This window comes from Apaloderma vittatum, unplaced genomic scaffold, assembly GCF_000703405.1.
Source record: "Apaloderma vittatum isolate BGI_N311 unplaced genomic scaffold, ASM70340v1 scaffold3704, whole genome shotgun sequence".
NCBI lineage: Eukaryota > Metazoa > Chordata > Aves > Trogoniformes > Trogonidae > Apaloderma > Apaloderma vittatum.
Genome location: NW_009711938.1, coordinates 60730 through 84801, shown reverse-complemented (window position 1 = coordinate 84801; position 24072 = coordinate 60730). Strand labels below are relative to the sequence as shown.

Sequence of the window (24072 nt, the reverse complement as noted above, 5' to 3'; positions counted from 1 at the left end):
CCAGGTGCTGTGAACGTCTTAGCATATTTTAGTCTGTAAACAGTCTTTTCTTCTGTCCTATTTGGTCCTGGATTTATTAGAAAGTCTGTCCTATCCAAAGTAAGCACACAGAAACTTGGGGATCTTTGTTTTCTCTTTTGAAACTTAGTTCAAACACACGTTTTTAAGCAGAACTTCATTTTTACTTTTATAACATTTTTTATTCTTCCATATATCTATATCACACAGCTCCTTATTCCTTTCACACTTTATCTTAGTATCTTCTGTTATCTAAGCAGGAAATGAGGTATATTGTGACTAGCTAGGGGTATATCATTCAGCAGCTGCAAAACCGTTTTTCTGCAGTAGACAATAATAAAGCCTTTTGACTGATGAGACTTAGTCTATTATCATCATTTTTATTATATAAAAAGGCTACCTTCTTGACATGGCTCTCTGTTTAATCAGAGTAATCGAACCGGTTTGGAATTATGCTTTCTTAATATAATTTGTGATGTGCTGTAAAGTAACAGTTGCTTAAAGCCATCTGGAAAACAGAGTTTAAAGATGAAGGAAATATTTCAGAAGGGGTGGATTTTGAAAAGAACTGACAGCCTTTTTATTATTTTTATTTTTTTCTATTAAGAAAAAAGACATTATAGTGTGCTGTACTCTATTTTACCAGGCATTTTCTGTACCACATCCTCCTGATTACCAGGACAATTATTTTCAGGATAAATCAGAATCATTAGGTTACTAAAAGACACTGTGGGGGTTTTTTTAGGTCATTTACTTTTCAAATAATTCTCCCAATGCCTTTGACTTTTCTGATATCTCCCCATTAAAAACTATTTTAGTGACAGTATGAATAAAACCAGGTTTTGGTGGCACTGAAGGAAAAATACACATCACATTTGCATTTCATGCTGCAAGGGAAACTTGCTCCAATACAAAAGACCAGTACAAAGATCAAGTAGCACATGAGTTCCTTTAAACGCTTCAAAACTGAAGTCAATATGGCACGTGCAGATGCAGGGCTCTAATCTCACAAATCCATTTCTAAGATTTGGCCTTATGTAGTAGGTAATATTAAAAAGAAAGTTTATTATACCCTTACATTTACAGTGTGCAACTATTGTACTTTTCTGTAATTACTGAGTGAGGTAGAGGAGGTGGATGAAATTCAGCCTTTTCAACTAAATTGCTGACTGTTTTGGGAGATTTTATCTCTTTCATTGCTTTTCTCCCTCTCAACAGTAAGATTTGAAAGATATTAGCTTCCCCTCAGCATGAGACTGCAGCGTCTGTGTGGGAGGGGAGCACTTGTTTCGTGCCAACCCTCACACTCCCTCACAACCCCTGGGAGGGACAGTGGCTTAAATGGCCACCAGGGAACTGACTGCAGAGCTGAGTCTAAAATTCAAAACTGATTTTACAGAGAAAGGTCACATTTCTCCAGTAATACAAAATAACTTTTAAATAATACACTCCTCCTGTTTGCTACTTTAATACCCAAAGCTTCAGTGATTTATACTTTCAAGTTCAGTAAACTTTTATGTTTTCGCTAAAGAGATTGTGATGGCTGAGCCTGAAACTTTGCTACTTACCTGTGTAGTATATAACCAGACCAGGCAGAAGCTGTTCCAGAAAATATTTCTGGAGAAATAGAGTGCTCGAGTAATATCTATGTCTTTGGAAAGTTTTTTATCTGATATTTAGATAGGACATAGGTGCAATTTTGTTCTCTCTTAAGTATCTAGAAGCTTTATGTAAGACCCGCCATAAGTATATCCTGCTCTGTCTCCGTTTGCTCTGAAAGTTACTCAGATTGATCTTAGAGCTTTCTGTCTCAGGACAACAGGGTCTGCAATTTTTGCAAGAAATATTTTCAATCACAAGGCCATGTGAGTTCCTTTCTACAGCAATGTAGTTCTCAAAGACTTCTCCACAAATAACTTTTTTATTCTAGCAAGAGGCTGATATGAATGAAGACTCAGGTCCTCAGAGTTCTGCATCATTTCACACACCTCTCTGCAGCTTGCCAGAAGTAAAAATACAGAACACAAATATTCAGAAATGTTCAAACAGTACAATAATGTGATGGGGTATTCTTTTTTCCTTTCTCCCAAATACTGTTGTGGCCTTTATGTTTTTTTTTTCAAAACACCTATAAGTATACTCTTTGTTTTAAAAATATCTTTTATTCATTAGGATCCTGAGACTTAAACATTTTGGTCTAGCTTTTTATCCTGATATTTAATTATTTCTGTGTATTCTATGGGTGATCTGAAGCTTATGTCCTCCAAAGGAAATACCCTTTCAGTGGGCCCATTTGTCTTAATGTTTAGTAGCATACTATACAAACAGTATGAAATCTGGTAACATTTATCATAAACTACCATATCTGGAGAAAATGGTATTAACATGTGCTCAACACTCAGTAGTTGAATAGGAATTTTAAAAATTGTTCTAAAATATTTTGCTTTGATGACAAACTTAAAGCCACCATTAAGCAAAAAAAAAGTCTCATTTTAATAGCAATTCCAGCAGCAGCAGTATCATTAACAGGGTACTGTCTACACTGCACCCAAATTGTGCCTCCGGCATTGTCCAGCCTCCTGTGTTTGCTACAAATTTAGAGACCAGATGAGAGAGCGAGCACATGTACTTCCATCATGTTGTCCTTTAGCACCTTTTTTCAAGGAAGAGATTTGCCTCCCTTTTGCCTGAAAGAAAAGCTTTTCTCTGTAGCTCTAAGTGCAGAAATTCCTTAGGTTACAATCTCTTTATTGGCAATTTCCTTACTGTAGCATGGAAATAACACAGAGTACGCAAAATGCCTCCTGCCAACTGCACTGTTTCAGCTGATCTAGTGAGTGTAGGGCAGCTCAGGTTCTGGGCATCTTCCTCCTTTACTTGCTCGAATCCAGAGAGGCTGATACTCATGGGTGTGCAGGCTCCTGTGGATGCTTCCCTACAGCTACCACAAAAATGATGTTGCTCACAGTGATGGGAATTAGAAACTGGCAACTGGGTAAATCTGTCGGAGTATGAAGTATTCATAAGTAAACAAACTGGTGGTGTTTTTCTTTAACTCCTCTGTTACCACTACTGGTTACCCTTTTAATTTCTCTGATATATAAGAGTCCAAGTCAATAGATCAGGGCCTTGCATTCCTCAGATTAAAAAAGATGTGTGTTTTCAACTAAATACAAGATCAAACACTTGAGTAACGTATTTAAGAACTGGGAATTGCATATTTGGAAAGCAGTGTCTCCAGGAAAGACTTGGGGATCATCATGGATATTCAGCTGAATATGAAGCAGCCTGGGTGCAAAGCTACTCAACAGAAATGGGAAAACGGTTTCATCATTGAAGGCAGAATTATTTTAAAGTGGGTGCTGTAAACTGCAGAATGTTTTGAGAACAAGAACAATCTGAAATCTGGAAAATCTGGCGTATGGTGAGAAATTTAAGAAGACTGTTCTATTTCATTTTTTCAGAAGGTTGAGAGGTGATTTGAAGCAAGTCTAAATGCCTGCATGGAAGGTTTTTCACCTTAGGAAATGAAAATCTGAACTGTCTAATGGTCGGAAGTGGAAGAGAATTTCAGGCCAGAATTACAGCACATAGTGAAAGCAATCACTCAGAAGGAAAAAAAAGAGCAGTATGATGGAAGCTTAGGTTGAAATTGGAAGCTTTTAGAAAAGATATATTTTGACTCAAGCTAAAGTTAAAAACTATTCAAGATATGACATGGATCACTTCTAGCTTAATACGAGTTCATTTCTCTAAAGTGTTTTTTATCACGAGTCTCAAACTGCAGATTTGGCATTGATCTTTTGATTTCTGGGATACACTTTCACCTCTGAATTTCCACGTGATTCTTCTGTGCTTTCTTATGGCTGAAATGGAAATATTTTTCTTCAATTAGCCATCACATCCATCATATCGACACTTTTTAGGACATCTCTTCGCTTAGAGATGATTACCACATTTCTTATGCCATATTTTATTTAGATGATTTTTCTGCTTAAAAATCCACCCTTTCCATAAGCTGCAAAGGACTCTCAGAAATGTACAGACTGCCACACAGTAAGATTTAATGAAAGGCTTCAAAATGCTCCTTAGCACTGACACAACGCCTTTGGCAGCTAGGATCTGGGCCCTAACCAATACTTTCAAAACAGTACCTGCAAAGATGTATTTTTCTAACGACTTCCCATGAGACAAATGACTTCACTTGATATTCAGTGAAGATCTCATCTTAGATGCCCTATTTGTCCTGCTTATATTGGTATTGAAAACTTAGGGATGAGGCACTGGGCATATTCTTTAGAGGAACTGAGAGTCATCAGATTTTGCTCTCTGAAATGAAGGTAGGGTCTTCACAAACTTTCATGGTTAAACTCTTGCTTCAAAAACCCCTTGATGCCGATAACCTCACCAAACATTGCTAATTCTTCCTCTATGGGGAATTCTGCAGGGAAAATGGTGATGAGGCAGCTACAAGTGCAGTTGGAACTTGTAAAATCCACTGATGCGAGTCAGATTGTTTTAAGGACGGTGCAGCACAGAGGGGGCTCTAAGCTCTGGATGACATCTTACTTTTAGAGAGGAATGCACAGAAGGGATCTTTGCCAACGTGTCAGTGCCCCAAAGCAGTCTGTATCACCGATTCCCTTGCTGAAGAGACTCTATCCACTACAACACATACTGAAGGTGGAGCTGAGCCCTCTGATTTTCCTTCTGAAGCCATTTACCCAAAGCAGGTCTGGAAGGGGTTAGTCTTGGCTCTTTTTCTGTTACAGGTGAACACAAATCTAATGTCACGGGAAAGGCAGTCCTTCTGCAATTACTCAGATGGGGAGATTTAGAGTACGAAAAGGGGCAGCCTGCTAAAGGACAGGTAATGGGGCCATTTAGCGATCATATATATTATTAACGAAGTAAGTATATAAAGTAGATAAATCAGTATCACCAAGTAAAACAGTAAGCATGTGGCTGATTTCCAATCTATAATACCAGATGAAACATGAAAGTGCAACCCTTAATTATAAGCAAATATTAGCACAGACTCATGGGATCTCATCATAACATCTCAAGGTCTACATTCATGAAAATTTAAGCAATGTTTAAAATCATGTTAATTTGTTCTTTGTTTGTTTCTTTTCCTGCCAGTCTAATTTATTCCAAAAGACTTTGGTTCTCAAGCCTGGATATATTGATCATGCCTATGTAAAGCATTGTTTTAGCCTGGGGAGAAGACTTTTGTGGAAAAACTTGTCTTTGTTCTCCTTTGATAATTTATATGTATTTTGATGTTTTCAAGCTTTTCCAGTTTTGAATCAGTTTTCAAGGCAGCAAGTTAACTTTACTTTTTCTCTTGAAGTCTTAGGCAAATGCAGAAATGACCTCACAGACAATGATAGCATACATCCCCCTCCTGGACTGGATGCTAAGTGGATAATTATGTGCAGCATGTTGATTTCAAGGAACAGCTACATTTTCTTTCGCACTATACAAGTCTATTCAAGTAGAGGACTCAAGAGGCTAGTGATTCTGGTCCCACTCACATCAATGTTAAATGGGAGTGACTGAACATCATTTACGCAGTCAGAAATACTGTAAATGAACTGGGCTTTATGATTTTAATTATTTCAGCTCTGTTTCAAAAAAAAGGAGAGATTTACAAAGGGCACATAATGCTGTTTGGCCATGAGTGTTCATACAAATGTATTTTCCTCCTTTTCTCATTCACATGATTCTCCACCATTTGCATCGCACCATAAGTGCAAAATGGGAGTAAAATGAAAAACTTGCCTGAGAAGCGGAGTGAATACTCAGGCAGTTAGCCCCCACTGAGCCCCTGCAGCACCTGTCTGGATACTCAAGCCAGTTACTGCAGAGCTATCTTGCACCCTGCTGTACTAAACTGCAGTCAGTATGTCTTTAGTATGAGCACATAAAGGGACACCAGGTCCACATCACAGTGTATTTGTACACTGCTGGTTAAATGCTACCAACTACAAATGTGTCAGAAGCAAGGGCGGGATAACAGGTCTAATAGGTTCCAGAGAACAAATACTCTAGAATAGTCTGTAGTGTCACTTGGGAATAACGAAGTTGTCAGGTCTACACTATATAGTATAAATTTAATTATATTATGGTAGTTCTGCAAAAGTGCTGGAGACTAATAGAAAACAAACACACTGTCTCTGAAATACTTTAACCTCAGTTCAGGCAAAACCACACCAAGAGACAAAAACATAGGGCAGGAGAGAATAAAGAGCAAGACTACTTGGTAACTTTGGTAATGAGGTATGTCTCTAGTATTTTCTTCTTCCTGCTGAGGTTAATGACAGGGAAAGGAGAAAACTACAGGAAAGAGAAATGGACAGGAAAAAACCAAAAAATAAAACAACCAAGTAAGAAGCAGAGAAACTAAGGAAGAGAGGAAAAGGGAATAAACAACCATGGATGGTGAAGCAGTAGAACCTAAGTTCTAGCAGCAGAGGATTTGATTAATCTAGTAACATCAAGAGCCTGGAGGCATATTGACATATTTAATACTATTAACAGCCTCAATTCTCTCCAGGATACTTCATGCTTACGCAGCAGTAGCTTCAGAGCTCTGCAGATGTTCAATAAGGCCACCCATTCTGTTGATACAATGACATACAGTATGACAAGAACCATTCTTGCCACAAAATTTCCCCGAGTACCTGCCTCTACAGAAGAGAGTCCAGGAATATTTATAGAGGCTGGTGATCTTTGTGCTGCTAGTGACAAGCAAGCATAGAAAGAACAATAAATCAGGTGTCAGCCCTTGCTAACTCTAACAAAATATCTTACCAGAGCTTCATGTAAGTGTTGCTAAGGGAAAGCATGTTAACTACTTAAAGAAGTGTATTTTCCTAAGCAGAAAGAGTGATTACTCCTTAGCAAATCCTGCAGCTCCAGTGTACTCGGAGCTCTTACTTGGATTTGATAGGTAAGAATAAGTTAGATCTAATTATTTTCAGCATCAAGTGCTCTAAGTCTATAGCTCCAAATGTAGTTACCAGATTCACTGAAAACACAGAATCTGGAGGAGTATAAAGTCCTGTAATAGAAAGATATAAAATAAAATCAAACTTCATGATCACCTCAGATCCCCCACACAACTACGGTGAACTAAAATTCTGTTTATTCAGATGGAGTGTGCTCATAGTGCCAAGAGCCATAGACTGCTAGGGAAATTAGTGTAGCCTCTTTGATGTCATGTGCATCCCAGAATCTGCAACACACTGCTAGAACTGTGAGCATAGCCTTTTGTTTATAACCCTAAACAGAACCATTTGAATACACACACTGAAAGAACTCGTAACAGAAGTAATGCATTTTCTTCCACCCAGTGATTCATTACTTACGGCTTCATTTTGGATACTGCAGTTCTACGCAAAGCCATATGCTTTAGATTATAAAGCACACTAAGCAAATCATAAGTTTTTCAAGATGGTACATAAAGGCTGTTTTTGCATCTGTTTGTTTCCAACGACCCAGATGATACTGTAATTAGAACAACAAATATTTTACGTGAAATCAATCCTTTAGCTGTCTCTGAACCCAGAGACAATGGCTTTTAGATATACTTTGCTGGGAAACAAGATCCATAAATAGTTAGAATCTTGGCTTTTGTTGGTTTTTTTTTCCCTTCCAAGACAATTCTAATCCTTCAGTATTTGTCAGCTCTTTCAGTTTCTATTGTGAGTGATTTAACTGCAAACTGAAAAAGCAGAGATTAAACAAAGCATACCAAAGAACTAAACTGTCACTGACTAACATGGGTACAATTCAAACCTGTCAGGAAACAGCATGCTTCTACAAGTACAGTCCTATACCCATTGAATACACACAAACCCTCACATGCCCTGCATGTAATACATCTAATGGTGGGTTCCAGAGGTGTGGCAACTAGTCAAAGCCCAAGAGGTTTACACAGCTACAACTTCAACTTCAGGAAAAAAACAATGTCAAACCATCCTGAATGGCTCAAACTACTTCTGGCCAATGAAGAAAACTTAACTGATGCTTATTTTTCTTCCCCGTCTTAAACTTGACCCAAGGCAGTTCTAGAAGCTATTTTTTTCGTTAATTCTTTTGATCATTTCAAGAGAGACAGTTACTGATGAAAACCAGGACACTACAGGTATGCTGGTATTACTAAACATCACAATGTATTTCCTAGTTTTCCTTAGTCCAATAGCCACAAGCTGCTAAGAAATAACTATCTTGTGTTATCATGTGAGCTAAGTGATGTCTCTCTTGCTGTTTGAGCGATACTGTATAATCAATACAAGTGAATGAAGAATTTCCTGGGGGGAAAAATCCTACTGAAAGCAACTAAATACAGAGAGATCACTTCTGGATCAGGAAATCCCGAAGCCACGAACCATGCTAGGCTGGAGAGTGTTCTGGGCAAATATGTGTGCTTGCCCTACTTTTGTTCTGTGCACTAGGTTTTTGCTCTTGGTTACTGTCAGAGAGAGGAAATCAGGCTAAACACACTTGGCTTGGACTGGAAATGCTCTTTCTTATGGTGTGTTGTGGTTTGTTTTTTTCTTTTTTTTTTTTCTTTTGGTGAGGTTGCTAACACTCAAATGACCAGGAAAGAAATCCACTTAAAATAAATTTAAGGAGACCAAATTCCCAAAAGGCACCTGAACCTGAGGCTGAGGTAACTCCTCACAAGACGCATATCAGTTTTCAGTGCAATGAGCATCTCAGGGTCAACTTTAACTGCTTATGGCAGGACAGTTGTATTACACTTGTCTTTCTGTTAGCACTGCATCAAATCAGCCTGAGCTTCTGTAAGGCAGAGGTAGAAATCCCAAGCAACAAGGAATACATTCTTCAATTTTCTGGACATGACCCATTTTCCCTTCTCCGTAAGTATTTGTTTGAGGTACTAGTCCTGAAGTAGAAACACTGGGACACCTACATAGACACTGTGCGCTCAGATGCTTGCCATGATGCATCAACATTACACCATGAGTGGACTCAGGCTGTTGGTGCTGTTTATTTGTTTAGTGAAGTTAAAGCAAATAGGATTAGAAAGAACCTCAAGTGACTATTCTGTTCTTCCCTGCCTTCCGAAGTAAAGCCACAACTTGTATTGGAGATTTTGAGAAATTTTCAAAATTGCTCAGAAACAAAAGACGTGCAAAAAATCCCCACAGGACATAGCATCAATGACGGAGCCATTCGACAGTACTTCTGCACAATAAGATGACAGCTATTCCTCCAGAGTAGAACTAGGATGATGATCTAGTCAAACTGACTGATTAAATAACTTTCGCAACTTTAAAGTATGAATCCTAAATATCATGTCAGTATCATCAAGTTTAGAGATATTCTATAAAGTACATTTGGACCTGCTAATGCACAAGGTTTTAAACTGCAGATTGATGATCTCAAGAGCTGCATATCATGTGGTAACATGCCTCAGAAAACTCACTGGACACTTGGCAGTGGTTCATCTTGTGGATTCTAGCTAAGAAAAGCAAAGCATATGGGGAAAAAGATGAAACAAACATAAAAAGTAAACACTGTGATTAACTTTTGAAAATAAGAAGTCAAAACATTCAGTGCATTAGAGAACAGTAACAAATCACAAATACCTTTCTAATACTGCTTCTCCGCAGAGCCAACTACTGAAATTGCCAAAAATGCATCATATGAATGTGGGGTTAGTCTGAGCAATCAAAAGTAGGGCAGGAGGCAATCTGGAAGTTCACACTCAGTTAAGATGTAGTTCACAATGAGTCTGTGTTTCAGAGCTGCTGTCCTAGCCTGGATACGTTTAAAGGTAATCCCTCACCTTCTTCCAAACTGTAATAATAGCATTTTTATCCCATACCCTCAGAGATTAAGCCACTTGATTGACTTTGAATTCTGGACACACAGGAAATTTGTATTAATTTAGCATAATGATGAGGCGCAATAAAGGCTCTGTGGAACCACAACAGCATGGTCTCTAAGGTTTTGTTCGTTACAGAAACACAATTTGCATATCTAAAGGCTTGAAACCATGGGTCCATATTGATACTAGTATCTCAAATTTGAGTGTAGCAGATTCAGCATATATTTCAAAGAATAAATGGTAGAAGCCCAAGATAAAATTCTCAGTAGATTTCTTCATTAAGAAAGAAATCTTTTTTCTGAATTCAAGGTAGCTGGCAGCAGCAACTTTTAATGGAAGTGTTAAAGAAAGCTTGACTAAAGCCTGCAAAAATGCCACTAGCTAGATCTTTGCTTCCCAGTGTTTTGCGAAGTGATTTGGTTTAACATTTGTAAACATTGGAAGTAAAAAAAGTATCTTGGCCAGATAAAGGAAGCTAATGCTGCTGACCTATATGCTACAGAGATTCATTCCTTTAAGGGGTTGTTAATTGCTAGTGGGACTCCTAACATTAGACCTACAATTAGTGATGGTTCACAAGTGATCTACAAATCAAACTCAGGACAGTAAATTCTGAGGGAATATCTTGAAAGAAAAACCAAAGAAGTATGAGCAAACTATTCAGTCAATGACAGTGTTAGAAAAATAAGCAGAACTAGAAAAAACCTTTAGGCTTTAAAGATGCCTGTGTCCTGTGAAAGAACATCTAGGCTTTTTCCTCCTTCCAAGTCACAAACCTTTTACTGACAACTCATACTATAAATCTCATGGTAGAAGTCTAGCTACGTATAAAATAAGTGGTCATTATTTCCAGAGGTGTAGTTCATTAACTTTCATCCTGAAAAGTAGACAGGAGCTTCCAGTAGTAGCAAAGTGTAAATGTAGAAATAGATGTATAGAAATGTAGATGTAGAAATAGATGTATAGAAAATGTAGAATAGATGTTTAAAGAAAACTGAGGGAGGTCTACAGAGAATTTCAACACTTGGACCTCAATCCTTATCCAGTAATTTTAGGCTATGTATTTCATCACACCAAGCCACATCACCTGCAGTAAGACTCTGGGGACCGCAAAGCACATAGAATACGTGTATTTTTCATCCAGTCCTTCCTAAGAACATTTAAAGAAAAATCTGGCAGAGACTCATGGGAGCGGAGGAAAACATATACACATGTGCATATATACAAATAAATTGAGTTGACCTTCCAATATTATAGTGACTTGCTTATGTGACAATATGTTGGTTTGTTCTGAAATCACTTTTCTTGACAGGGTACAGCTTGCATTAGTACAGCTCACTGTACTATATTCCCCTCCAAACACTGTCTTTGTCCTTAAGAGTACCTGAGTGTCACTTATTTCAAATTGGTAGATGCTACAGAATTAGTTGGACTTTTTTTTTAATATTTCTCATAAATAGATGACTAGCTCTAGTGACTTTGATGACCTTTTATTCCTTGGAGCTTAATGAACTCTTCCTTAGCAAAGTGAGGAACTAGGAGGACTGATTCTTAAACCACAACAGCTCACCCCTTCTGGAAAATCAAGCTCCTTCACAGCGTAGTAGGTACCTACTTAGTGTAGGTACATGGAATTACTTGTCATTTGTACACACTAAGCGATTTCAGAATTTTTGGGGGGGAGTTGATATGGACATGTTTTCCACCTTTTAATTACTGTAGATCTTTGATTTTTTTCCAACGCCTTTCTTAAAACTCTGTACTAGATTCTTGGCTGGTAATTGAATAAATATCCCTATTTAGCTTGTGACATAGCAACATCAAATTCTGTTTTTGACCTGGCTCTGTCCTTGGGTTTGTGGGTATAGCAGACCATGCAAAGCTCTGAATTAACACATTATTAGTTACTGTGCACCAGTTCCTTGTGTGAATGACTGGCAAAGGACCACATAGTTACAACATGAACAAACTAGTGCACTGTAAGCATACCTACTGCCACAGAATGCCACTTCTGATTTATCCGTTTTGGATAGTGGAGAAGTATGGCCATATTAACATAACTCGCTTCCATAATGTATCCTGCTTCTCAGTAGGACTAATTAGCTTAGGCACGGCACTGCACTCATTCAGCTATACTGCCTCCAGGGTCTGATCCACATCTAGCTTGAGCAGCTTTGCAAGGCGCTGGCATGTGCTGAGTCGCTGTATCATAAATTTATATTATGGCTTATTCTATACTAACTGTCCCATGGAGACAAAATCTAAAAATCAGTTTTACCACTGTGAACAGATTCATCAAAGTCTCCTATAGAAATAACGTCCTAATAACAAAGACAATATCCTGTCCCCAGCTGAAAGGCTCATATCCTGAAAACACTAACATCGATGGACACTTTTACTACTAGAATTAGTTCAGGTGAAGCCAGCCCCAACACTAAGCATATGAATACAAATAAAAAAATAGGATGTATCAGAAAAACACACTGATATTAATACGATTTAAAGAAGCATGACTAAAATAAAAACATGTCATAGAATTTTCAACTCCTCCCTTTAGAAAGGGCATAGTTATTTCAATTAAAAGGACCCATGAAGTAAAAGGCTATGGGCAGAGAGAAACACACATTTCTCTTCATTTGTAGAAGATATAATAAATTTTAAAAGTCCAGCACTCCCTCTGTCTACATACGACTTGAATTAACTCATGAAGCAGTTTTAATTCAGAGATTATTGAGACCCATACACCTACCAATACACAATAACATGTAGGAATACTTAAGCTAATCTTCTATGCAAAACTCTTACATTAAGTTCTTCAATAAGATAAGCACAAGAATAATTTTTGCTTTCATGGAAAGTATCAGTTCCACATGCAGCTGCTCAACATTGTCTAAATTAAATGAATAAGAGCCTAGTGGGTGGACAGAGGCAAACTGAAGATAATCAGCAAAATTTGTATTTTCAAAAAATGTACAAAACACATAAATCACTTCAAAGAGGCCCATAAAATTACAGTTTTTGAAAACAAAAAAGTGAATTATAATATAGCAAAAAGCAAAACACCCCCATGACTCTTGGACCATAAGCTACAGTTAATTGTTTGCTTCCACAAGGTAGAGTGTCAGAAATTATCTCCCTCTTATCACATATTTTATTTTTGATTAGGTGATTTTGCATTAGTTGAAACTTCAAAAAGCAATCACAAAAATATGAGGTACCAAAGATATTTTTTCTTCTCTGAAGATTAATTTTCTAGAAGAAAACTGTCTACAACACCACATACAGCAAACCAATGTTTTCAGTTTTTACTGCAAACACTCACTCATGCCAGCAATCTAGGTGAAGTCAATGTGTTATGCCACTGCATAATGATGGATTACGTGAAGTCTTGTAGGATAGGACCAATATTCTTTAAAATATATGTTATTATTTAATGATTTATTCCTTTTAATTACTGTCAACCAATAACATGTATTTGTTCAAAACAAATTACTATTCTTTCATTATTAGGTTGACATAATTTTGTTCAGAACAATCCATGGTATAAAAAGGACAACACTATTTACTCAGAATCAATAAATCCTTACTTTTATTTCTAAAATACATAGTAGAGGTCAACTACACTTAGCATACATTTCTGCATTCTGTGTGTGTCTCTGCTACTATACTTGATCTGGAAAGTTTATGCAGAGATACAAAACAACTTAGGTAGCTGTTTTGGCATATGAAGTCTTAGTTTTATGCATTTTCTATATCTATTTTTTTAAAGAAAGAGGTCCATGGTTACTATGCTTCAAAATAAAGTAGGATAGCAGCAGGCAGTGTGTGCTGTATGGCCTGTGATGAGAAGGTGCCTGTACCACCTGGCAGTGCCAGCAAAGGGCATTACACTCATCCTTCTTTCTCTTCCCCCCATAGCTGCAGCCAGCCAGGCCTAGGCTAAATTTGAACATACAGAGAATTTGCAACATCGGCCTTGTGAGGTATGAATTTCCCAGTCATGTCTGCTGAAGTGTTAAATTCACATGTCTAATGATGACATTCTAAACATCACCATTACTTATTTCACTGCAGCTCAATGCGCACAGGGGAAGAGACAGTCAATCGTATTAAGAGCTGCATGATGTATTGCTCCTCCTACATAAGAAACAGCAGTAGATTGTGCCACTATTCAAGAAAAACACTTGCTGTGAACTTGGGCCCACAGAAAGGAGGCTGAGCCCATCAGAGGTCATCCTTGCAATGAAATGCCATGGTAGGAGAGGGTTCAAGGGGATTAAGGATTACCTTTTCCAGTTTTATTTGTGGGTGATGAAAATAGTCAGAAGCAAATACTTCATGACCTGTCATGTACTGCATCACTGAAGAGGAGACAAAGTTCGTACTTCATGTAGAACCAAAGGGACAAAATCAGTGATCCTGCCTACAACTGCACTTTTCTTACCTTTTTAAAGAACTTGTGACAAACCTGTTGATAAGAAGTGCTCTGCTGCTGCTAAGTGTCACTAAGATGGCATCCAGCCATATTTCTAACATCTAGTAAAACCAGAACCATGACAATTCAACTTAGTATCCATCAGAAAAACATGCTTATTGTCCATATTCAATGGGGAAAAAAACCAGTCAATGACATCACAAGAAGTGTTTACACTTTGTTTCTTTTTTTTGATGGTATCAAAAAGTCCCTTTTAAATTACTGGTATTTGAACATGAGAAGCTATTAAAGTAGCACACGGAGTCAATAAAGCAATCTCACTAGACTTGCAAATGTGCACAAGGGGTTTTATCTTTAAAAGTAGTATTTAGTTGTATAAGCTCCAAATGACATTTAATGGTGAAAATGCTTAAATATTTCTGAAAGGTGTTCCCACTTTCTGGCCATTCCAGGCTAATGTAAATCTGCTTTCAATACTCTAGATCATGACCCTGCTTATTTCTAAAGCGGAGGGATTTCCACCTATGCATCCCAGTAAAAACTGTATGACCAGACAACTGTAACTGCACCTGAGTTAGAAGTTAGTCCGTCTTCTTTTCTTACTCAATTATTTCTTCACCAATACTGAAATTTTAGGGCAACAGAAACTTTTTTTTTTGTGAATTCAGGTCATATTAGCTAACAGTTTCAGCTCAAATAACATGAAAAAACTTCAGAGATGCTGAAACAATTCATTCTGGCATCTCAAAAACAAAACATTTTGATTTTGTCACAAGGGGACTCCTTTCCCAAAACAGAGGAGGTAGTGCTGCCACCCCTGATATCCAAAAACGCAGTGATTAGGCCATGTTCTTAGGTTGTGAAAGATGTAGCTTCAAACATCTCCTTTAACTGATTTGGTACAGGGACTCAAACCCAAGCATCATGCTTCTCAGGAGAGTAACCTAACTGCTGGGCTAGAAAATATTCTTAGGTAGGTTTCTCAGCCTCATTTGTTGAAAGTGTCCCACTTTGCATAAAGTAGTTAAATATTCATTGAAGCAGAGATTGAAAACCAGGTGCTGGCCCCCTTTTCCTCTGACTGTTCAAATTACCAGAATCTCAAGTCATTCACATGCTTTCTGTTTCTGTGGCCTACTTACTATTTAATGTACATTCCACTGATGGGAGAAAGGGGAGAAGGAGAAATTCTTTCTTCTCCGAACTTCTGTATCTGCCTTGGGCATACTCCAGGCCGGCAAAAATACAGGTCGGTGAAAGTTTTGAGCCTTACTATTGGAAGGACAGTAGTATGGAAGGTAAGAAATTATCACTTTCCAACATGTGGAGTAGTTAAAAATATAGCAGTTTAATGACGAGAAATAGTATTATTTAAAGGAGAAAGAAGCGAGACATCTGCATCTATTTGTATCCAGCGTTTATCCCTATTGGCACAATTAATAAAAGCTATGCATAAATCACAACGAAGTTCATTAAATCCACTGGCTCAGGCTGCTGACTAATTGGTAAATGCACACTCGATAAAAATGTAAAATGTATGCTAACTCCACATTATAAAAGTGGTTTCTAGTTAAGATGTCTCTGCTTCCCAGTTGCTTTTCCAACAGAGCTTGATTTTCACGGTTATTGGTCTTAGGGAAACAATAATGCCCAGACAAATGCCAAAAGATCTTAGGCCTGAGAGCAGGAAAACAAAAAGCTGCTCTATTGAGACTAAGGACTAAGCTATCCTGTATATCATGATTTTCTTGATGTACCTGCAAATATAAGGTCTGCTGATGCCAGCTGTGCTGATTTCAACAGACTCTTTCATGCACTTGAACTCCTTTACAAATGCAGCCTTTAGCACTTGCTTCCACAATGTTGCTTTCAACTAGTCCAATGTGAAGGTATAATTTCTCAGCGAAACTTTGACTGAGTCAAATCTGATGATTTTGACAAAGGTCCAGCAACTATGTAGGCCTGTGGAGACAGTCTGACACTGTCAGCACTAGATAGAAATAAAAACGGATTATTAAAACCACAGTGAGTCTGAGAGTGGCTGAGGCTGAAGCCATCTACCTCAACACTTCTCTGAAGGTCACAGAAGATCCATCTCCACTCGGACAGGGTAGAAACCTCTGTACTTCCCAGCCCAGCACACCCTCGAGTTCAGAGCATGCCAGCACCAAAACAGTCATAGATTTTCATAGATAGAGAGCTCAGCACTTCAGTGCCTTTTAACAAATCCATGGAAAGCCTTATCTGACGTGTCTCTTATTTCCCCATCATCAATTGCTCTGATTGTGAAGGGCCTTCCTGCCACCAAACTATCCCACAGATGCAGAGAGGCCTTGGGAGCTAGCCCAGCGCTTTGTCTGGGCCTGACCTCAAGTTTTCTGTATTTACATTTTTTCCAAAACATGATTTAGAACAGATGTCACTGGACACCAGAGCCCTTCTCCAGTGCTGGAGTAGAAAATCATAGCGAAAGAGGGAGATACAGAGCAGCTCAATTTACATTACATGAGGATATTGATCTGCATAGCAATGAGAGGGTGGAAGCTATCCATCTCCAATTTTAGTTTAATTAGACTCACATTCAGAGATCAGTGCTGGTTTCCCTCTATCAAGACTCAGGCAAAATGCTTGGTTTGGTTGTAAACTGCCTTATAACTATGCGGAGCATTTTGGGTTAGGGATGGTTTAGGACCATCTCTGCTTGTATTCTCTATTTCTGCCATTGACTTTGACAGCGACTGAACACATTCAAAGCACTTGCCTCAAACCACACTTATGGAGTGCATGTTTGAAACAAAGGATGAAATAATGTTGACAAACAGTATTACAAAATTGATACAGATTTAATAGCGGCTTAATGAAGAAATAGGAATATGAAACTCCCTTCTTCTCTAGACAATGTGTGGTGAAATAAGCCGTCCACAATGGAAGGAAAAAGCTCAAAAAAGAACATTTGGAAACAATACAATGACATATAGTCCCATATGTTGAATCTATAATGCTTAATTCCTCCAGGGTAAAATTCACCCTTCGCCTGAACAAATTCCAAGTAATTGGGATTTGCCTGTGAGGACTGAAGGAAGGAGCAAAATCTGCCCTCCATACACAGACAGGAGGCATGGCTATGAAGCAGCTTCTCCGCTGTTGCCATTTTAACCCTGAATTGGGACAGCACCGGTAATATTTTTTGACCTTTTTCTGAGTATCTGTTGATTGCTGATCCACAGGCTCATCCTCACCTCTTCTCCCTAGTCAAGTCTGCCCAACGAATGCTTTCCCTGCAGGGTGCTCCATGGTAAAGAGGGCATGTGCTCAACTTTCTAAATCATGGTAGGATAGCAGAAGAGCTAGAGTTGCTTTAAAAGTTTTGTACATAGAAAGCTGCATGTTGGTGCTAATAAGGCATACCCAGGGATCCCTGGAAATTATGTTCTACAACAGTTTTAGGTGATGCCTTCACAGCCCTTTGTTTTTTGAGATACATGATTTCCACTCACAACTCCTGGTCCTACGCAGGTCACCAAGCCCTGCATGAGGAAGTGGGAGAGGAAAAGGCCCACGAAATCTAGCAACAGTTTTATACTCTTATAGAGCAGATTTTCTAAGCGTGCTGAACACAAGTGGTCAAACATCTCTCCATCAACGAAAGTATCTCATATTTAAATGCTCTGAATTAAACTGTGATATAATGATAATCATTATTGGAATTTTGGTACATTTCAGGTGGCTGCATTACTCACAGGATCAACGCAAGGCCTAGGTTAAGAAATTACTGAAGATACTGAAGTGGCCACAGTTCTACTGAGTCTACTGAGAGCTAAGGCACACACTTGTAGTTTTCATCTCTGACCCTTATGGATATAACACCGCACTGCAACATCTCTGCTCATACATGAAAGGGAAACTTCTCACAATTCTTATTCTTACACTCCTTATTGATGGGATGTTCCAAACTTCAAATGCTCCAAAGATGACATATCTTGCTATATGCAGCTCGAAGGCCATTTTAGAGGTTGTTTAAGCTGTTCTTTAATTTGCTTATTTGTCACCATCTCTAGTCTGTTTCAGGAGCCAGTAATGAGCTGTATTCATTAATCCCATTTCTTTATATATAAATAGTTTTGAAATTATATATTACTAAAAGTTATGTATTTGAATTCTTGTTAATATTTTTTTTTAATTTGTGTTAAATACCATGTCCTCACCAGTCTATCTGTTAGGAAGAGGCACCTTTGCATTTTGTAAATGAACCCACTAGGACTATCTTTACACATTTAGTCAAATTTGGCAGACTATGTTCTTCGCTGCTGCTTCCCCACCTTCTCTTTTGATCAGATCATGCAACTGAGCTAGGCTAATTTAAAAAAAAGATAAGATTCTATGTTTTATCCTGATGTGTTGGTAGTAAGAGGAATGACCTGTGAACATTGGAGGGAGTTATATGGCAGTAACTGGCACCTCCACTGAAAAATTACCTGTAAAATGATGCCTAGATTCTTTAGCTCAGCTGAAATCCATCAACAGGGAGGGGGATTCAAAAGGTACATTCATGACTGGTATCAGAGAAAGATAAAATAGTGTAGCAGATACAAAATTAGATTAATCAACTCACCAAAAAAGTTCACTTAGCAGACACCCTGCTGTGAAATGGGAATAAAGGTAGAAGACCCTTTGGCCCCAGTTTGGTAGGTCGAGGGAACTGAGGCAATATGCTGAATTCAAACCAAGTTTTTTAGTTTTATTTTCCCTTAGCTGCGACTAAATAAAGCACAGGCTCATTATTTCCTGCATTCCTGAAAGATACCTTTGTTCTTTACTTTTTACATCAAAGTTTGCATTAAGAGAAGTTTCTGGGGAGCTGGCATGATTAAGCAGTTCAGCCTCCACAAATCAATAAACCTAAACATACTCAGTGGCATCTTGCAGTGCCCAGGCACAAGATGAGTCTCAAGAAATTTTAGGATGCTTCTCTGAGCTGCTAGTCTGGAAATTGGCAGCATGTGACATCTAGGAAAGACAGCTGCTACAACATCCTTTGCTCAGAGATTTGCTAAAAGAGTCTCACACTATGGCTTGCATATATCGAATGTACAATTGGTGAGTAATACATCACACACACGGCTCCCAGCTAGTTGTCACGGACTTCTGGAAGTTTGTTTTCTCAAAAATTCATGTGTGTCTGTACTGAGCATCTTGGCTTCAGGAAAGGTGCAAAAAAAAAGGCCAATAAAATGACAGATGCACTGCAAAAGAGTATGAACAATATGGTTGTGTCAAGCACTGCTTTGAGTGAGTTTTTGTTCTTGAGTATTATCTGAGTTGACTCTGAGCTTCTGCTTTGCTACTTCAGCTACCCAGCTGACTCGGCTGGATAGTGCTGCCCCAACAGTGTCAATGTACAGCAAATACTGGAGCCTGAGATGCAGACCTCTAAACATGTGGGGCTGCACAACCAGGCTTTCAGAAGAAATTTCTTCTACACAGAGTTGTGTCCTCAGTCAGAGTTGGAGCTGTTCAGAGAAAGACCTTATCTTGCAACCAAACTGGAAACCATAACCCTAAGAAAAGACAGGCACTATCCCAGGGAAGTAGCGTGTACTCTAGGATGAGCATCTTCTCAATCCACCTCTACTCATTTGGGTTCATCTCTAAGTAGAAGTCTGCCAGAATGCTTTTTTATTTTTCTCCTGGAAGACAGTTTTAAAGCTGTCATAAACTCAGAGATGGGTAAGATAGGGATGAGGGCTTCAGATCTCCAAATCCCCCACTAAAAGCAGCAGACATCTTTTAAGTCTATAGGCAGAGATTAGGAAGTACTAGACTTTGCTTAGCCAGCTGGAGGACAGGGACAAAGGTTACCTAGACAAAAACTAAAAAAAAAAGGATGCAAAGAAAGCATCTAGGCCCAGAAACAAAACTCCTAGAACAACCTTTCTGCCCACTAAGTTTCTAGTAAGCTAACTTTAATGCTGATCCAAGCTGAGTTTTATTATCTGATAGATACAGAGCCAACAGTACATCTTTAACATATCCATAACGGTATTATACACACTGTGCTACAGGAATGAAGAATCTTCTGTCTCTGGGCTGTCTTGAATGGAAAAGATGATTATTCCTCTTCTAACCATCACCACTTGCTCTTCCTCCCCTCTGAAAAGGTCAATTTAGGCTTCTCCATGGCTACTAGAAACCATTTCAAAAGCTAAACCAAGATGGGGCTGAGGAGGGAATGGTATGGGGAGCGTAGGAATGATAACTCCTATATATTTATGTCCAAAAGCACTTAATTGTGTTATTTACCTCTCTTTGGTTCTTGTCTCTATAGGTCAAACCCCTTACCAACAGACACTCTCTGTTCATTCATTGTCTATGACACCTCTATCAGAATGTGAATTGGCATCAGCAATGTGTCAGCCTGTGCTAGTAATAAGAACGTTGCCTGCCAGTCTCCCCCTGCTATAATGTGTACACTACTTTTTTGTTAAAAGTAAAAAAAAAGTGAACTTGACACTAGCTGCATTAGACCATGACCAATACTTGGAAAAGTCATCTCCCCTCATTTAATACTTGGAAATACTTAAAGAGTTTGAGGAAAATATTTTCATGGAATGTTTGATGTACAAAATGCTCCAAGGCAGATAGATTTTTTCAGTTAACATTTCAAAATTGCTTCAAGATTGGATGAAGGATCTGATGAAATATTTCTATGTTTTAATTTTCCTGCCGGAAAACGAAACTCTATTTAATATTTAAAAGGTCTTTTACAAAATATACAGAACTATTAAAAATGCTACCTGGGCTATTCTGCAGGAAAGGGAACAGAAACAAACATGCTGGGAATACAAGGCTCTGCAGCCACTCAGCACTCCACAAAACTGTTCTAGTGAGCATAACCACATCCTTCTTTCCCCAGGAGGCTGTTCCCCACAGAAAGCACAAAGCCAACGCACTCTTGCCAGATATTTGAAATGACAATTGGGGGAAAAAAGCATCAACTCACCCAGGACAAAACCCAGCTTCTTTTAGATGGACTGGGGCTGGTGCCTGTATGAAATTATCCTTAGGCTGACTGTAAAGAAGCAGTAGAGTGAGCACTTACTGCATCTACCTAATAGTTCCTAGAAGATGACAAGAAGCAGATGGGTCTATATACTCACTCATCATCTGGCTGATTGGCTAAATTGGCCTTACATAAATGCAGCTGGGAATATTTTATAGCACTCTCCTACACATTCATTCTCTAGTGACTGCATTTTCCCTCTTATATCAAATTTCTTCTTGTAGTGAGAGAGCAGCACCTTGATAACTTTGCTCCATGTATGCATGGAACAACTGGTACCTGCACCATTTGCTCTAGAATAGAGCAGCACTTCAGAAGTGATTGGAACGTTGCAGAAGAACTGTAATTTGTTGATCCACTGACAAAAGAACTTTGTCCTGACCGCTCTGATCTGGCAGAAGTGAACATAGCAGCAACAGTGGAGGTTTATTCAATCTTCAGAGGGTTCTACAGCCTTCTATAGTAGAATCACTACTACCTTAAGCTGGAAGATAGTCCACTGATCAAAGCCTGTATTCTCAACCTGTGGAGGACAAGATTTGCTGTATAGTGATGACTACTTGGTGTAGGAATCATAGGAAAGATTTAGAGTTTGAACAGTGCACAAGACTGAGCAAGGTACCACATTTTAGACTTCCCTTTCCACTCTGGCAGGCTCAGCTATGTCCCAGACAGCTTTGGTGTATACACACCCTTCAAGGCCCAAATGACGAAAAGTCAATTCATTCAGCTCAGGTCTTTTAGAGCCTGCTACAGCAAATGATACAGTTTATTCTCTCACCTACAAGACTGCAGTATTAACTAAACTTGTTTTAAGCTCTCCCTGTTTATCTTTCTTATATTTCAAAGGTAACTCTTCACTGCAAGCTCACTCCTCCTCTGTTAAAAATGTATCCCCTACCCTTTAATATTTATAACAGACTTAATGCAGAACTGAGGGCCTACAGTCTCAGAGATCAGGATGCACTAAATATACCTCTAGGTCTTGCTAGGGTTAATTTGTCTGCATGGAGTGTCAGATTGACACTGCACTAAAGCCTCTAGTTCCAGTGTATCCAGAGCCAGTTATTTAAGTACTTGCTACCCTGCCAGGAGCACACGTCCCAAGGTACTTTCACCTGTTGCTTCCATAACAGTGAAATACAGAAATCTAATCTAGCCCAAAGACATGACAAACTTATGACTCGTCTTGACCACTCCTGTCTACAAGTCTTCTATGAAGCAGGTGACATAATTGTCTTTACCCACTGTTGCAATCTGCATAGGAGAGTTCATCCAAATCCAACAAGGCTCCCATGAACTGATCTACTTTAGGGCCTAGCACTGTCACAGGCACGTATGCTTAGGCAGGTTGGAAACCATCTGTATTTCAGCTTCTGGGACAATGAAAGGGAATTTCCATCTTAAAAACTGGTAGCAGAGCTGGTGGTAGTTTTCAGTTTTAGTGTCATCTGAGATGCCTGGACAGAAAGAGATACTGCAGTGGTACTGCAAAGTCCTACAGAATCAGAATTTGGCCTAGCATATGAACTCACAGTTAGATTCTGTGGTTGAAAACTGTTAATTCTTAATTTCTTTAAGAATCAGATCTTAACTTTGCAATGACTTCTTGTTCATCTGTATGCAAGATTTTAAAAATAGGACTGGTGTTTCCTTTAATTAGTATTTGATACAGTATTAATATTCCTATTTATCTTCTACATGCCATATGGATTAAATTCTCATTACTTTTGATCTTAATACTTTTAAAATATGTAAATCAGCAGACAGACACCCTCTTTAAAGCAGTGTTTGCACACCACATCTATTATTGCCTTGGGCAATAGGAAAATATCTGCATTGCTAAAATTCCAGAATTGTGAGGAAATCTTGAAAAATCAGATATTAAACCGATCAATCTAGATGAATTATATAATGGCCAAGTAAACCGAAGTTCTTTAGATTCAGCAGTACCTAAAAATGACATTAAAAGTGGCCAAGGACCATTAGAGAAATAGTACTTAAAAGGATCACCTAAGTTCATTTCTGGAAGGAGAAGAATGTTTTCACAGGTTGAGCTAATTCCAGATGCAATGCCTTAGAATAATACTATACTTTTTGGGGAAAAAAAAATTACTTTTAAACTTAGACATTAAAAATATAATGATTTGTTTTCAAGCTGCTACCGTAATTAATCTCTTATTTTTCCAACACTATAGCACACTGCTCATGAATAGATTTGCATGAGCATGTACTTCAATTTATCCAAATACTATGGTTAAGCGGAGAGGAGAAACTTACAGGACTCATCAATACAAACAACAGGCAAAGAGCACATGGAGGACTGACCTCTCTGTTAGCAATGCAAATAATCTCTGATGACATGGGAAGCATTTGGATTTAGTGTTGAATAAACATGGTTCATGAATGTGCTAAAACAAAACCCTGAAAACAAAAGCCTGTCCAATTATTTTACGTTTGATCTTCCTACAGTGTAGAACAACATATTGAGCCGCCATCCCTGAAGGTATTTTAAAGATGTGTAGATGTGGTGCTCAGGGATATGGTTTAGTGGTGGACCTGGCACAGCTAGGTTACTGGTTGGACTAGATGGTCTTAACTAATTCCAACTTAAATGATTCTTTGCGTTTATGATTCTGTGATATTTGTAGTTAGGTCTGTTAAACCTCTCTGCCTACATTATCCTGCTGACGT

At 38.5% G+C, this 24072-nt stretch overlaps 1 protein-coding gene across 1 annotated transcript in view; it reads right to left on the bottom strand.

Annotated features, from left to right (window-relative positions):
- The window catches only part of LOC104272718 (myosin-IIIb-like), a gene marked incomplete at its 5' end in the record, with an annotated part of 78567 nt that overhangs the window by 2471 nt on the left and 52024 nt on the right, over window positions 1-24072 (bottom strand). The window lies entirely within an intron of this gene.